The following is an 18,135-nucleotide window of genomic DNA, read 5'->3' as shown; positions in this document are numbered from 1 at the left end:
AACCCGAGAGTCTATACTCTGATGTTTTCTCATACATCAGGCCCAGGTTAGGAGTTCCTTTCAGATACTTAAGAATTCTTTTAACTGCTATTAAATGAGATTCTCTAGGATCTGATTGGAATCTGGCACAAAGACAGACACTAAAGAGAATATCAGGACGAGTAGCAGTCAGATAGAGGAGAGAGCCTATCATACCTCGATAGAGCTTCTGACAAACCTTGTTGCTTACCTCTTCCTTCTCCAGAATGCAAGTTGGGTGCATGGGAGTTTTTGCAGAGTTGCATTCAGTCATGTCAAACTTCTTCAGAACGTCTTTAATATATTTACTTTGATGGACGTACGTGACTTCTAGAGTTTGATTAATTTGAATTCCCAGAAAGAACTTTAGTTCTTGCATTAAACTCATCTCAAATTCTGCCTGCATTAACTTAGAAAATTCTTGGCAAACAGAGATATTAGCAGAACCAAAAATAATATCATCAACATAAATCTGGCATATCATGAGATCATTATTAAGGTTTTTACAGAAGAGTGTAGAATCAACTTTCCCTCTGATAAAATTTTGTTCCAGAAGAAAATTGCTTAAACGTTCATACCAAGCTCTGGGAGCTTGTTTAAGTCCATATAAGGATTTCTTAAGTTTAAAAACATGTTCTGGAAAGTTTGAATTTTCAAAACCTGGAGGTTGATTGACAAACACTTCTTCTGAAATATAACCATTAAGAAATGCACTCTTGACATCCATTTGGTATAATTTGATAGAATGATTAATAGCAAAAGATACAAGAAGACGAATAGATTCTAACCTCGCGACTGGAGCAAAAGTTTCATTATAATCAATACCTTCTTGTTGACTATAACCTTGAGCTACCAGTCGTGCTTTGTTTCTGACAACTTCTCCTTTCTCGTTCAGCTTGTTTCTGAAAACCCATCTGGTTCCAATGACATGAGTGCCTATGGGTTTAGGAACAAGATCCCAGACATCATTCTTGGAGAATTGATCTAATTCTTCTTGCATGGCTGCCACCCAATCGTTATCTTGAAGAGCTTCATCACAGGACGTAGGCTCAATCAGAGACACTAGTCCCAGAGGAATATCTTCAGAAGTTCTGAAGGTAGATCTGGTTCTAACAGGTTCATCTTTGTTTCCCAAAATCAAATCTTCAGATACGTTAATACGACTTTTAACTTTCCTTGGAATTTCTGGAGATTTAATTTCTTCAGAGTCTTGAGTGACAGTTGCTTCTGGAGTTTTCTCAGATTCTACAAGAGTGATTTCCAAATCTGTAAACTTTTCAACTAGCTTTGACTTTTCAGGGTCAAGCTTATCATCAAATCTGACATGAATTGATTCCTCCACAATTTTGGTTTCTGTGTTGTATACTCTATAGCCTTTAGAGCGTTCTGAGTATCCTAACATAATACCTTTCTGTGCTTTGGAATCAAACTTGTTCAGATGTTCTTTAGTATTTAATATAAAACAAGAGCATCCAAAAGGATGAAAATATGAGATGTTGGGTTTCTTCCTTTACACAGTTCATAGGGAGTCTTTTCTAGAATAGGTCTTATAGAGATTCTATTCTGAATGTAACACGCTGTATTTACAGCTTCTGCCCAAAAGTGCTTTGCTACATTATTTTCATTGATCATGGTTCTGGCCATTTCTTGGAGTGTCCTATTCTTCCTCTCTACAACTCCATTTTGTTGTGGAGTTCTAGGGCAGGAGAAATCATGGGATATTCCATTAGAATCAAATAATTCTTCAAAATCTTTATTTTCAAATTCTCCACCATGATCACTTCTGACTCTAACAATTTTGGAGTCAAATTCTTTTTGCACTTTGGAACAGAAACTGGTGAATACAGAGTGAGACTCACTCTTGTGCTTTAGGAATTTTACCCATGTCCAGCGACTGTAATCATCAACAATGACTAGTCCATACTTCTTTCCATTAACTGATGCTGTTTTCACAAGACCAAATAAGTCAATGTGAAGAAGTTCCAGAGGCTTAGAGGTAGAAACAACATTTTTCTTTTTAAAAGATGTTTTTGAAAATTTTCCTTTCTGACAAGCTTCACACAGAGCATCTGAAGAAAACTTCAGTTTAGGTAGGCCTCTGACTAACTCGAGTTTAGTTAGCTGAGAAAGTTTCCTCATGCTAATGTGGCCCAAGCGTCTATGCCATACCCATTGCTCTTCGTGAACTGACATTAGACATTTAACATTTTGATCTTTTAAATCAGAAAGATTTATTTTGTAAATGTTGTTTTTCCTCTTGCCTGTGAAAAGGACAGAGCCATCGTTCTGATTAATGGCTTTACATGTTTTTTGATTGAAGATTACATCATAACCGTTATCACTTAATTGACTTATGGATAACAAGTTATGCATTAATCCTTCTACATAAAGAACATCAGATATAGAGGGAAGAGTACCATTACCAATAGTTCCGGAGCCTCTGATCCTTCCTTTCTGATCTCCTCCGAAACCTACGAATCCAGCATCTTTAAGTTCCAGGCTTTGGAACATAGACTTTCTTCCCGTCATGTGTCGCGAGCATCCAGAGTCCAGGTACCATGACTGGTGTCTGAACTTTGCTGCATAGGATATCTGCAACATAGATAATCTTATCTTTCGGTACCCAGAATCTCTTGGGTCCTTTTAGATTAGTTTTCCCAGAGTTTCTTATAACTTTGGGTCTTCTAGCATTTTTAAATTTGTGTTCTTGTGTGTGGGTGTAGTGATATGAAAAAGGAGATTTAATTTGGTCACTGGTAGAAGTTTTATCTTCCTTAGGATCATAACCAATTCCCCTTCTATTGTTCTGACTTACTCCATAAATCATGGATGCCATAATACTCCTATCTATCCCATTCTTCAGAAATTCTTGAAAGGCTTCTTCATATTTATAAATAATTTTATTTGAAGTTTGTGGTGCTTGAGACAACGCTTCTTCTAATTCTAAGCTATTTCTCTTAGCTCCATCTCTTTCTAATGTTAAAGATCTAATCGTATCTTCTTGTGCTAGAATTGTCATCTCAAGTTCACTACACTCTTCAAATTTTGCTTTAAGACAGCCTTTAATGTTTTTAAACTTTTGTTTCAATTTCTGATAAGAGGTAAGAGTTTCTGACAAACATGATTCTAAGTCAGATCGAGAAAGTTCAGAAAATACCTCTTCAGATTCTTCATCTGAGCTGCTGGATGTGATAGCCATAAGTGCTACGTTGGCCTGTTCATCAGAGTCAGATTCTGATGATCCAGATTCACTATCGTCCCAGGTGGCCATCAGTCCTTTCTTTGTTCTGAAAGTGTTGTTCTTGAAGCTTTCTTTCCTAGGGTTGTCTTTCTTCAACTTGGGGCATTCATTTCTGTAATGACCTGTTTCTTTACATTCATAACAGGTAATATCTTTGTTAGCTTTACCTTTTGAAGTTGACTCTGATCGATCCCCTCTGGGTCTTGGTCTTCTGAAGTTGTTGTTCCTCTTTTTCCAGAGTTGCTTAACTCTTCTGGTTAGTAGGGACAACTCTTCTTCATCATCAGAGTCTTCAGGTTCAGAGTCGTCAGTATCTTCAGTTTCTGCCTGAAGAGCTTTGGTTCTGTCAGGTTTCCGTCTTTCAGATCTGGACTTTAGCGCTATGGACTTGTTCCTTTTCTGAGGTTCATCCTCCTCTAGTTCTATCTCATGACTTCTGAGAGAACTAACAAGTTCTTCAAGGCTGATATTGTTCAGATCCTTTGACAGCTTCAGAGCAGTAACCATAGGTCTCCATTTCTTTGGCAGACTTCTGACTATCTTCTTAACATGATCTGCAGTCGTGTATCCTTTGTCTAGCACTTTAAGACCTGCAATAAGAGTTTGAAATCTAGAAAACATAGCCTCTATAGCTTCGTCATCTTCCATTTTGAAGGCTTCATATTTCTGGATAAGCGCCAGAGCCTTCGTCTCCTTGACTTGGGAGTTTCCTTCATGGGTCATCTTCAGAGAGTCAAGTATATCTTTGGCTGTCTCTCTGTTGGTGATCTTTTCATATTCGTTGTATGATATAGCATTTAGAAGTATTGTTCTGGCCTTGTGGTGATTTTTGAAGACACGTTTCTGATCTTCTGACATCTTACTTCTGGGAACTTCAGCTCCATTTAAGACTGGAGGTGTGTATCCATCTGTGACAATGTCCCAGAGGTCAGCGTCATAACCAAGAAAGAAACTTTCGATTCTATCTTTCCAGTAATCAAATTTTTCTCCATCAAAAACAGGAGGCTTGGCATTGTAAGAATCTCTTTCATTTGAGTGGGCCATTATTTTTCTCGTACTGGATCTCTCTACACGGTTAAGTGTTTGATTAGAAAATCAATAACAGAGCCGGAGCTCTGATACCAATTGAAGGTGAGAAAAACAAGAAAGGGGGGGGGGGGGGGGGGTTTGAATTGTTTGGAAAAATAAGCGCTTTTCAAAATGAAAATCACACAAGGATTTTATACTGGTTCGCTTATAACACAAAGCTACTCCAGTCCACCCGGCCAAGGTGATCTCGCCTTCAACAAGGACTTAATCCACTAATCTTGAAAGATTACAAACAACGTCTAAGATACAAAATCTCTTAGCCCTCTCAAGTATGCAGACTACACAGAGTCACTTGAGGAAATCAACAAACAATAGAAGAAGGATTTATGTAAACTAGAGTGCTTCTAAGAAAGCAAGTATTACAAAATTAAGAACAAGAGTTTTTCACGTAATAAGCAAAAGCTTCGTGAAGATAGAGAGCAAGAGTGTTTTTCTTGTTGATGTTTCAGTATGATTTTTTCTCGTATGTGTAGTGTTTGAAATGTTGATTTGCAATCCTTTATATAGATCAGCTGAAGTAGTAGTTGAAACTGGTGGATATTGAGATGAAGTTACGCCATCACATAATTAGCTAATGCAGGATGACTTTTTCTTCTTGAAATGACTACTTACCACAAGTAGTATTTTCTTTATAGAAATTGGAGATTAACGTCTCTTTCTCAATTAGGAAATCCATTTGAAAATCTTTACTTGTCTTCAACGTTACTCTTTCATGATTAGCAAATCCATAATCAGAGTATTTGTGTTTCTGGAGAACCTTGGAATCTTGCTTCTGATGTTGATCTAAATAGATTCTTCAGAAGGCGTTGTTCAGAGTCAGAGGTTCTAGGACTTACTTCCTGTTAAGATGCTTCTGATACTTGTTGTTTAGTTCAGAGTTTGACTTTCTTGAACTTGTTTCTTCTTCAGAGCTTCTGATCATTTGATAATATACTTCTGATCTGGTACTCTATCTGATGATGTCATCAGAGTCCTGCACACTTAGAAACTTTTCGTTAGGGTGCCATTTTTGGTTTCATCCTTTGTTATCATCAAAATCAAGGAATCTGTTGTAGAACAATTTTTTGTTCTTACATTTACCGCTACACTCATACCCTAAGTCAACAATGTTTAGGATGCCACTCCTTGACCACATCTTATTTAATTTGTTTTCCAAAGCTTTGTACCTTATGCACTTCCCTAGCATTTTCACGATGACACCTTTCTTCCACGGGATCACGATTCTCTTCTCCTCTTGTCTAGACAGAATAATCTCTAGACATTGATAATCATCAATCATATGTTCTTCTATTTTCATTTCTCCAAGTGAGATGGATAGTGCAAATGCCTCTTCCGCTTATCTTGCCCTCCTTTTTAATTCCTCTCAAGATTTCACACTCGTCACCATTTCCTTATATGAGTTAGATGATGACTTTCCACTACCTTCTCCACTAGAAGATTGAGATTTGAATCCCTCGTGTTGATTCTCTTCATTATTGCTTATGATCCTTTTTGTACTTCAAGATTTTTGATTATCTTCATTAGTGGTTGCTTGTGTTCATTCTCTCATCTTCTTGGTGGAATATTTTTGTATGATATTTCATTACTTTAATAATAATAGTAGTATGAGCTTAAAGGCATTGCACTGATAGTGTAAAGTAGTTTTACACTGTCATCCAATAGAAATTCATTAATTTGTTATGTCATCAATGTAATTTTTAATTTAAACTGTGATGTAGTGGAATACACGTTGTTGATTGATGAAAGTGATATGCAGGGGGATCAATTTGTTGGATCCTCAAATGGGATCCTTTCCATCCAAAGCGATCAATTCGCTATATCCTTAAGTGGAATCTTTGTCGCTCATAAAGGTGATCAAATAGTTGGATCCTTAAGGTAACTACAAAGCCAAATCCTTAAAAAAAGGATCCATTTTAAGTCCACTTGAAAGCACACAAATTGTTGCAAGAGAAACGATGATAACAAACGCCCTCAGCCAAACACTAAAGGGTTAATCACACAACTGATTTCAGAATAAGATAATATAGGTAACTAAACATAAAAGGCATCCTCAATGGGGGCCATTATTCATTACAATTACAAAAAGCCCCCAAAGGGTCAAATAAGTACAACAAAAAGGTCAAAACATGAGGAATTATTCATCATCCACCAACTAACTGTCTCGAACCACCTGAAAGGGATCCATCAAGCTTAAGTTTAGATCGGGACAAAGAAAGGAGACTTGCCTTTTCACCCTCTCAAAATTATGGATGAAGGTCATCACAACTTTATCCTTGAGTCGCAAGACCTTCTCCTATAGACTATCTAAGGTGTTGCAAGCCCTCTACAAACTAGATGAGAGCCTTAATGGCCATTTCCTAGTTAAGCGCCTTCACAATATCCCATTTTCCCTCAACAGTCTTATTGTTGTCCCACTTTCATGAATACTCCTATTTACATGGATCACCTTAGATTGTAGTCCTCAGATGATGCAAGAATACGTCTCCCTATATTCTTTCTCCACCAATAGTCATTTTAAAAGTTGGACTTGCAGCAAATCAGGTAGCTTGGTAGAAGACATGTCAATGAGCATTTGATAGTCACTTGGAAAATTATCAAGAAGGAGAAATGGCGATAAAAAACCCACTACATTAAAGGAATGGTTATTCCACAAAGAGGGTTCAGGAGGGGGCAAAGTCATCTCTTGTTTTATCCTTCCCTTGTCATATCTCAGAGCTCTCAGATGGCTTAGATGGCCTAGATGGTCCCTCCTCCCTTCATAAAACCTTGGGAGTGCGGACTTTAGTAGCTCATGAAGTCTCGCACTGCCTCACCCCCTGTCACCTGTCACGTATTGGGGGAGAGGCAAAATAAGTTTGACCCGCTGTATTTCAATGTATCCCTTTCCATATATTTACCATTTTCCAACTTTTTAATGATCCATGGAGTCACGCCCCATTTGCGGACTACCATTGTATCAATAAAATTTTAGCCTTTTGCCACTTGTTTGTCCTTCTTATTTTGTTTCAGTTTACAAATTTCATTTATTTCTGATGATCATTTTTTAAACAAAATATATATTTGAACAATCATGTTTTTTTTGAAAATCTACAATATATATATATATATATATATATATATATATATATATATATATATATATATATATATATATATATATATATATATATATATATATATATATATATATATATATATATATATATATATATATTTCCCTCGGCATGTGAATACAAAAAAGGAACGTTAATGGTAATCCCAAGGATGGCAAGATCCTGAAGAGTGGAATTCAGTGACTTCCCTAGGCCAAATTTTCTTTTACAATAGTATCCCCAACATCATATTACAAGGTGTGAGACCCTAATTTTGACCCTAAGATCCCTCATGGCATCATATCATTGCTCATTGCATTTTGCCTCAAGGATCATAGCATGTGTGGCTCCTTAACCCTTGGGTTGGGACTTGTGTGGTTTGGTTTGAGGACACCAAGCATGCTTGAATTGTATATTATTGATTTTCTTATTTTTTTTACTAACCAAAATCACAAAAATATGTCACTAACATCTTTTATTTTGAAGCTCAAGCAATCATGAGATCCAAGACTCCTAGGAGGCCCCTATACTCAAAGAAATGACAAGATGAAGATGAAAGAAAGCATGACAATGGTTCCCAAAGCTCTCAATCATAATATATGTCTCCCAAGTATCTCAATTTGTCAATTTGATCAAGATAAACCAAAGGGCTTGAGGATTGTTTCCCAAGGAAACCCTAATTCAACTGTGCATTGATTGTGCCTTGCTCTTGAAGCAACCTCAACCCATGATCAAATTCAATCAAGGTAAGTTCTTTCATTCATCATTTTATGCATATATGAGCCTATGTGAGTGTCCTCAATCATTTATTCATCAAGATTTGAAGTTTGGACTTGAGAAGTTGACCAGTCAAATCATTTGACTATTTTGAAATCCATTGAGACCTAACTTTTGATGTGTTTATCAAATTATGATTACCCCAAGAGAAATTTTCTTAAGAACCATATGAACAACTTTCATGTTCACCTAAAATCCATTTGAAACTTGGAAGGTCATCATTCATTTCAAAACATTATAGGTCATTTTGATTGAAACCCTAATTTTGGGTCAACTTCCCAAGGACCTAACTCCTTCATTTTTCATGATTTTGAGGTGAGACTAAGTGAATTGGAAATTTTAAGATGTCTACTTCAATTTTTATGTTGGAAAAATTTTCATAATCCTAAAATAAGTACATGTGATAATACAAAACATTATAGGTCACTTTGGACCAAAGCCATTGAAACTTGAAAAAGTTCAACTTCAAGTGGCCATAACTTTCTCATTAAAAATCCAAATGATGTAAAATATAAGTACAAATTAATTGTTATGAAAAGATCTACAACTTTTATGTTGAAGGTTTTTCCATTTGAGGCTTTCATCATTAAAACAGAAGGGCTTGAAGTTGGTCCTTTTTGGCAATTTTCTCAAATACATGTTTTGTACCTAGAACTTCATGGCCAATTTTCACAATTTTCCAAACTCTAAATGGATTTTTGTTTAACATATCTTTTGTTCCTTATGTCAAGATCTTTCCAACCATTACTCACATGCCTATGTTTGAATGTTCCAAATGGGACTTTCGAAGAGATGAATATTTGTGATCATTTATGGAATCCAAGCAAAATCTTCATGCACAATCCAATACCATGCAATCTGCACGTCCAATTCAACTTGGTTGATGTTCAACATTCATTTGCAATTGGTTTTGAGCCTCACATGCGCCTGTACATGGCCATGCATGGAGGACCCAAGTTCATGCACACGAGTTCTCCACCTCTTTGCATCAGCTCCATCTATATATAAGCATGCTCACTTCATTCAATTGGCAACCTGAAGGCGCATAAACCCCTGCTGAATTCATTTCCCAACCTCTCACCAAAGGAATTTGAGTTTTCACTTTTCATTTTCAAGTTTGATTTTCAACAACATCAGTTGAATTTCAATACTAATTCCCAAGCCTAGCTCTCATATCATACATCAAGATCAAGCTGCAAGCAAAGGATTGGTTGAATTGTGCTCATAAAAGTTTCACTTCAAAGGTTTATACCTCAACTGTTTTGCTTCGAATCTCACTGAATATTGTGCATTGCTTGTGTTGGTTTTGTTCTCTGAAGTCCTCATGTGAGAGGCAAGCCAATGGTGGCTTTAATTTTGTGAATTGTTGAACTTCAGTTTGAACACCTAGTTTTTCAACCTCAGATTTCTTCTTCCATAAGGATCTTGAGAGAAAACTAAGGTTACAGGGGTGATGTACATCACCCCAACTTTAATTTGGTATATGGATCGCGTGGTTTAGTTGAGGTTGCAAAACCTGTAACTGGTGGCCGGATTTGGCCTTCTCACCGGAGAAGACGGTGGTTTCCACCACCGTCCACACGTGGCTGACCTCATAGCCCTTGGATCCATTAGCCACGATCTAATCCTGACCTTTGTTATGTTTGACTTCATTTAATTCATGATACTTCGCACTTGACTCATGTACATGGTAAGCGCGCGCCTCTGATCCGTTGATGATGTCCACGTTAATTAATGAGATGGATCGTGCGCCTCTGGTTTTTTCTCTTTTATTAATTTCTGTTTTAATTTCTTTAATTCCTTTTATTTTAAAAAATTCATAACTTATTTATTTGGAATCACAAAAATATGGGACCAATTGCAAAAAAAAATCTCTTAAATTCTAGTTTCATAAAATGATTTTTAATTATTTTTGTGATTCCATTTAATATTTTTTTGTGAATTATTTCATTTCTGATTGTTTTTAATTCATTTAAAATACCTTTTGATATTCAAAAATGCCAAAAATATTTTCGTAACATGTATGAATGATGATAAATCTATGAAAAATATTCTCATCAATTTATTAATTTATTTGAGATTTATTTGAGATTTTAGTTCATATATATTATTTTTCTTCATTTTTTTATTGTTTAAAAATAGTTTCTGTTTTCAAAAAATGTTGAGAAAATTTATCAAACCTTGTTTGACCATGTTAGACTTATGATGATCCAATTGGACTTATCCAAGTTGATTTGAATTGGATTTGAAGTTTGACCTTTATTTGTTCATTTTATTTTATGTATTATTTTAATTCCAAAAAATACCAAAAATATGTTTGACCTTTCTTGACTTCTAATCTTCATTTCACTTTTGTTTACCATTGATTGATATTGATTCCATTCATGTTTGATCAATGTGTTTTGGTTAGGTCATTTGAATTTCCATCTTGTATATTTCATCTTCATCTCCTTTCTTCATCTTTTTCTTTTGACCAATGAGTTAATGATTTGTGGTTAGCCTTGACATATGAGAGGCTTAACCTTCTTTGATCCAAATCAAATTCATCTTGATCAAAGATCAAGTGAATTGCTTTGTGTCCAAGATAGGTTACTTCTTGGTCAAGCAAGGAACCTGAAATCCATACAAGGCCATTCATCTTTTCTTTTGGCATGGCAAGTTGTAGGAGCTTGGCTTACTAGTCATGATCTCTAACTTGTGTTTATTTGTCTATAGTTTTATTGACCGGCCTCAGATAGGTGTGACTACTACATTAGTCCACTTACGATTGCTTAACATAGCGCTAAATTGTCTTATGGCACATTAACACTAACTACTAATTACTAACTTTCAATTCAAGCATTTAATTCTTGCAATTTACTTTAATGCAATTTAATTTCTTGCCCATTTATTCATATTGTCTTTTCCCTTTACTCATTTGAGCTCATGTTTATGTTTATGCCATTTGACTTTTGCTCACTTGAGCACATTATTGTGTAAATATACTATTTGCCTTGTGCTTGTTTTGTCTTTGTTTGTGTGAACCCAATGCAAAGAGGAGAAATGACTTAGAATTAAGACCTTACCTATGCTTAATGGAGTTCAAGAGCAACTAGGTCTCATGCCTTTAGAATGCTTAATCTTGAAAGTTGAATTGAAAGGACCCCTAATCTAAACTCTCTTTGTCCATTCCTCTTATTGCATTGTGAACTTTTTGATTGTTTGTTCTTGTGCGATAGGGATTCCAAACTTGAGCTAATTAGAAGGACCATTGTCATGAACATCCAAGTTAAGAGAGACAAGCCAAATGGAGATCCTAGGAGCTTGATTGAATATTTGTTTGATTGCTTGAGTAATTGCTTGTTGCTTGCTAAGCCCAAAGGAAAGGAGCATCTTGGATTATCTTTATGATCTCAAGAAAGGAACTCCAAGGGTTTTATTCTCTTCTCTCATCTTTGCATGTTTAGGACTATCCCTTCTCTTCTTCTCTCCCCTCTAACCCAAGCCAAACTCATTTGTGCAAATATTGACATTGTTTTCAAAAACTAGAAACCTAGGCATTATGCCTTTGATTTTTCAAACTCTTTTCATTAATACTTATTTTGAATTGAATCTTAAGTCAACTTTGACTTCATTTTGTGAATACTTCTAACTTGTAAATACAACTCACTTCAAGTTGTTTTTGTGGTTCCAATGGCCACCTTTATTGAAAACTTTTCATAAACATTAGCCATAGGTTTGAGTTATCATAGTGGTTGATGTAAACCTCACCCCTTCCTTAGTGATTGGACTATAAGTCTTCCATAATTATTATAGGGTGGATCCCTCACTAGTATGTTGAAGCTCTCCTCACATGGTGGATTGTTTGTTTAGGTTGAGTTTTCTCCCTTTGATAATAAAAGACCTTAAGACTTTTGTCCAAATCAATTCACCAATTTATTTTGAGATTTTTACCCCGAACTACGAGGTTTTGATCCTACCTTTGTGATGGTACGTAGGCAATGGGTTCATCCATTCAAACAACAAAATTGTAAATAATTTGTATATTCTTTTCTCATCTCCCCAATCATGTTTGCACAAATATTTTCATAAATACCAACCTACCATACAACATTTGCAAAAAGGGCTCCCTTAGAGTACTAAGGATGTTTTGGGTGCTTAAAACCTTCTCATTGCATAACCAACCCCCTTACCCAGATCTCTGACATTTTTATTAGTTTTTGATTTGATAAAACTTCTCGGTTTTTGGTCGCTTTCTAACCTTTCCTTTGGATAAATAGAAGTGTGGTGGCGACTCGAATTGTATGATTTACTTTTGATTTAGTCAATAAATCTAAAGGTAACGAATACCCCGCTACACAAGGGTGGTGTAATCCTGACGAATCTCTGCCAACATCCCCATCTTGTTGAGATCAATCGAGTATCTTTTTGTATTGTGTTATCGGTCTCGCACCTTTGCGTTTGTTTTTTCAGCATAATCATACATATATGCATAGCATCATGATGCTTACTAGTGCATTTTTTTATTTTTTTGCAATAATCCCTTACCACTCACTATAACTTTTCCCCCTGCAGAGTGTGTGCGTCCTCTCTCCCATAGAGTGTCGACCTTAAGTAGAAATAGATTATCCTTTCTAATTCCCCACTGAGTCTGATCCTCGTGGAAAATTTTGCTTCAGTTTTTCCCTCTAGTTCATTATCTAGATGGAATCAATCCCCAATTGAGTTCATGTTTCATTAGATTGAGTCCTCTTTGACCGCTTCTCTCCAATTCATTCATGGTCTGAACTTTGATCTTCCTCTGATTGGTTACCTTTGTTAAGCTATCACTTGGTTGGTAGTTGGTAATCATTCCCTTTGGCTTATTGCCTTTGTTAAGCTATCACTCGGCTGATAGTAAGTAATATTATGTTTATCTTTGATTGGTTACCTTTGTTAAGCTATCACTTGGCTGGTAGTTGGTAATCATTCCCTTTGATTACCTTTATTAAGCTATCACTTGGTTGGTAGTTGGTGTTTTACCCCAAAATTTGCCCTTCATTTTTTGCTTCCCACCTGACTTATAACTTAAGGCTCACTCATCACTCATTCATGTGCATCATTCATGCATAATCAACACATTCTAATGAGAATCATAGATTTGAGATTGTGGTATTGCTCATCAGGTGGAGAAACCCTAATTTATGGTTTCTTTGAGACTTGGATTCTCGAAGTCTGCACCCTGGTGTTCATATGGACATAAAAACCCTAATTGATAAGTGCCCAGGGCCTTGGAGGTAGCACTTTGGTGTATATTCTACATTAAAACCTAGTGCATTTGATTTTGAGGTTGGTGAACCTCGCGGTTTGCTTTGAGGGGTTTGAAAACCCTTATGATTGAAGCCTTTGGTCGCTAAACTGACCTGGCTAAATCTTAGTCCTTGGTTCGTCATGATTGGTCTAAGGCATGATTACATCCCATTACATGTTGTCACCTCATCCATTGGCTATCTTGGCCATCATCTGATCCAGGTGTCATTCATTGGTCCCTTTGTGTGTCAAGATTCATTTATAATCAGTTGATCCAAGGATTCATTGTTTATTCAAATCATTTCATAATCATTCGTAGTACCTGGTTTCAATTGGTTGTTTTAAAAGATGGTCGTGTGAATTTACGTTTTTGCCTTGCTTCATTAGAATGTTCATTTTAATTAGAAATTGCATTTTGTGGCGTAAGTTGACTTTTGATCAACCAGTTGACCAAAGTCAACCACATTCCATAGGTCACTTTCAAACCGTAAGTCGATCATTCTTATCCAAGATCCATAAGCCATTACATATTCATTTTAAGTCACCTTAGGAGTTTGTTCACGTCGATCGTCAAGCCATGATGTTCCTTTTCCTAATTTAAACCATAATAAGTTTTAGCCATTTTAAAACCATGTTCATAAACCTTTCAAATTAAAACTAAATCCATTTCAATCCCAAATTTCACACATGCGTTGGAAATTCCACCACCAAACATAGACCATTTAGTCTATATCTGAAAGAGATGAAGGACCTTGTTGACGTAAGGTGGATTTAGAACCTGTAGGAAGTTTAATTCATGGAAAAGGGGTGGATCAACTATTTATTCTTTATAAATTGAACAATATATTGAGAAATTTGCTAGCTACAAACCAAGTTGTTTGGTGGATTTTTTGGGTTTGCTTACTAAATCACCATCCAAGAATTGACAAAAATGGTACATTCAACCAACCAAATTCGGTTACAATGCTTATTTCACATTCGGTTTCCATTCAAACAAATACACAATTTCCCATATTTCAAATTCAAACTACGTATATTAAGAAGAGTATAGGAACATGGCAGAATAAACTTCAGATTTTTCCTTCTAATCTTGCTGCTGTCATCCATCGACCATGTGTTTGGGTTGTTTCGAATGAGTATTTGACCCTTCTAGACCTGCATTGCCAATCATCCAACATATGTTCTTCCATTGCCGCCTATTAGCTTTCCTAATTCATAATGAAATCTCTCAACAATCACAAATTAACCGATAACAGAGTCGAGATTTCTCCACCCTCCAATTTCCAACGCAACCTGCAAGGACATGACAGAAAGTTAAGCCACCGGCGTAATTTAATCAACAAAGAAAGCATAACTCTATCTAACATCTAACTCCGTCCGGTAAAATCATTTAACTAACTCCAAGGCAACTTCTAACACTTAACAAATTAGTAGCTCACTAACGGTATAAGGGCATAAACCTGAAACCGCAAAGGGGCATAATTGGGTTGGCGTTGAACGTAAACAGTGAGCATGATGCGACATCGTCACGCATCCATCAAATAATCTCGTCCATGTTGCGGGACATTCTAGAGATGGGAGTTGCTGTGGACCCTGCATAATGAGGAAGCTAGAAAAGGTCACTATACCTTAATCATTCAACCAATTGGGTTCCAAGCGTATGTTGCACCAGCCAACTACAATCTCCAATCCACCTTTCCACAACACAAGCCAACTAACCTAACTGCATACAATAACTAACAAATCAAAACCAATTCCAACAGAAATAAAGGTTATATAAAGAAACCTTACTGCATTTCTGTTTTGGATGCTGCATTTTTGTCAGGATACCGATTCAGTGAGTTCTCTTGATTCAATCTTATTTCTCTTCAATCCTACGCGTGAAGCCGGGCCAATCATGCCTTGGTCCTTTTATGAACATTTGTTCTTGATTAGAATTACATTTAGGTTCTTATTTTGTTCTTTTATGAACATTTGTTAGTGATCATTAGAGCAATTAGGTTAATTATGATCATTAGAGTTTTAGTCTAATTAGTTGATTAGATTTAATTGGAATTAGGATTTAGAATTTCCGGTTAATTTAGGACTTGGCTTAATTAAGGTAATTAAGGTTTTAGGTTGATTTGCCTAATTAGGAGTAATTAGGAGATAATCAATGTCCTATATTTTAGTTAGAAATTTAGAATTTTTATTAGAATGTTAGAATTTCATTAGGTTATAATTAGATGTTTTAGAATCTTAATCAGGTGGAATTTTGATTGCTTTTCTAATCATTTCGATTTTTGTTAAACTTTTTTTGATCTTGCGATTTAATTGCCCTTTAACCAATAACATGATCCCTTAGACTAGTTTGGTCATTTCTAACCTTTAAATTAGGATTAACCTAGTTTCCAAATCATTTCAAACCCTCCGATTTAAATTGATCAAAAGCAATTTTGACCAATTAAATCCTTTGAACTTGTATAATCCCGGTCTATTTTTTGTGACCAAAAGACCCTTGGTCACTTAATAAGACTTTTTCTTCTAATATGTGGAGCTCGGAGCCTCAATCAGAATCTTCAGTCAAGGCATCCTTAGTCATACCTGTAGCACCTCAAATTTGCACCTCCCATTTGTACATTCATTTCATTTTTAGGTCATTAACATTGCATTCACATTGCATAGTCCATTACATCTCATCAGTCAAGACTGGTCAGGAGATTCAACTGTGCAAGAGAGCAAGAGCATTTTCCATGAGATGAAAGCCCTATGGTTGTTCTAGAGAGCTCATGTGAATCAAGGATCACTTCGAAGCAACTTGGCCAAGTGTTGAAGGCTCAGAACTCATCAGTGCATGTGCAAGTCATCTGAGGCCCATAAAAGTCAATTGCAAGTCAACTGCAAAGTCAACTGTGGATTTGGAGGTGGGAAGTGGTTAGAGATACTTCATTCATGTTCGAACAAGTCTCATTTGACATTTCAAACACTCACATTGAAGAATTTGAAGTCAAGTCAAGACTTTCCCAAAATAGCAAGTGACCTGTAATTTGGAATTTCCAAAAATGGAAAGGTTTTGGACCAACTTCAACTCAATCTTACATCATCAAGAAAGCTTCAAATGAAATTTTGTCCAACATGAAAGTTGAAGATATTTCTCTCCCATTTCCAAAAAGTCCAAGATCATGGATTTATGATGTGTGGTTGAGGAGATATGATCCAATCATGGCAAAGTGTGCTTAAAACTTCAAATGGGCATAACTTTTGAACCAAGGCTCCAAATTTGGTGGTTCTTCTTACATTATTCTCATCATGACATGCACTTTCCAAATACCTCATTGCATAGCTTGAAATGTGAACATATGATGACATGCTCATGCATACTATTTTTGAAGAGGTATTTATTAAAATCAATTTGGGTGATCATATGCATAAAATATCCATTCCAAAGTGTGCATGGGTTATTTTTAAGTGGTTTTGGGCCTTATTCTGGTACTGTTCACACATGCATGAAGGGCATAAGGTGAAAATCCAATTTTGTACATACACCTTACAACTTGCTAATCTCACTTGGCTTTGGCTTAAACATGTTTTCAGTATCATTAGCAAGACATATATATTGTTAATCACAACTGCATTTGCCATGAACACAGTTTTCAGATCTAGATCTAGGAATCAATCAAAAATTTCTCTCATCAAGAACTTGCAATTTTCTCACACAAAAGCATTTTCTATTGATGAATTCATGCTCATGAGGTGTTTTTGAGGAGATTTGAACGTGAACTTAGAGGAATTCGTGCCAGTTTGGACCATACATGAAGCTTGAAGCATCCATGGAGTTTGTAAATTGAGCTGGTTTCACGTGTGCTTAAGCTTCAATCTCTTCACCAATCATCTCACCAAGCATTGTAAAGGATTTTTGGACCATCACAAGCCTTGAAACAAGCCAAACCCGAATCTGCTCTTCAAGAGGTAGGATTTTTGATTCTCATAATTCTCAAATCCATGTGTATGTTTGTGTAGATCTCGTGTTGTTGAGAATTCTGGTGAAGAAATAACTTAAAATGATGCAATATCCATGAAGTTATGCATGATTGAAGTTTGAAGTGCAACAATGTTCTTCTTCGATTTGATCATGTTATTAGGAATTAGGAATAAATGTTTCTTGATCTATGATCCACGTGAAAAATGCTTTTGAATTCTATGCTTGTTTTTAATTTCTGGAGTGTTTGTGATTTTCTGGAAATCTGGACATAAACTTCATCATCTTCATCTTGAAGAAGATGAAGATCATAGGTAGCCACGAGTTAGCTACGAATTTGCTACGAGTTCTTCATGCGTTTGCTACGAATTCTGGGAATTCTGGGCGCTAGGGTTTTTAGGTTGAAACGCCACCGTTTTGCTTAGCGCGCATATTCAAATTCGGACCAGGTTCGATCCTGGCCGAGCGCGTTTTTTTCAAATGCCTTGTATTTTATTCATTTTCCCTCCATTTTTATGCTTGATCATGTTTTGATTTCAATTATTTTCATGAACTTAGAAAAATCATATAAAATAGAAAAATGCATCAATTTCATCCCAATTATTTGCAAAATGCTCCTTATTCTGTCTAGTTTTGTATGAGCATGAATTTGCAAGTTGTGCCTGGCTGGGAAAATAATTTGTTCTAGGATG

At 36.0% G+C, this 18,135-nt stretch overlaps 1 long non-coding RNA gene across 1 annotated transcript; it reads right to left on the bottom strand.

Annotated features, from left to right (window-relative positions):
- Positions 1 to 14,407: 14,407 nt before the first annotated feature.
- Positions 14,408 to 15,205, bottom strand: LOC127135287 (uncharacterized). The gene is made up of 2 exons (XR_007808499.1): positions 14,946 to 15,205; positions 14,408 to 14,778 (listed from the first exon to the last, which is right to left on the bottom strand). It is a non-coding gene; the product is annotated as an uncharacterized LOC127135287 (long non-coding RNA).
- Positions 15,206 to 18,135: the final 2,930 nt, after the last annotated feature.

Source organism: Lathyrus oleraceus, chromosome 4 (genome assembly GCF_024323335.1).
Source record: "Lathyrus oleraceus cultivar Zhongwan6 chromosome 4, CAAS_Psat_ZW6_1.0, whole genome shotgun sequence".
Classification (NCBI taxonomy): domain Eukaryota; kingdom Viridiplantae; phylum Streptophyta; class Magnoliopsida; order Fabales; family Fabaceae; genus Lathyrus; species Lathyrus oleraceus.
The sequence above is the reverse complement of the archived record's forward strand: the minus strand, read 5'-3'. Positions and strand labels throughout refer to the sequence as shown.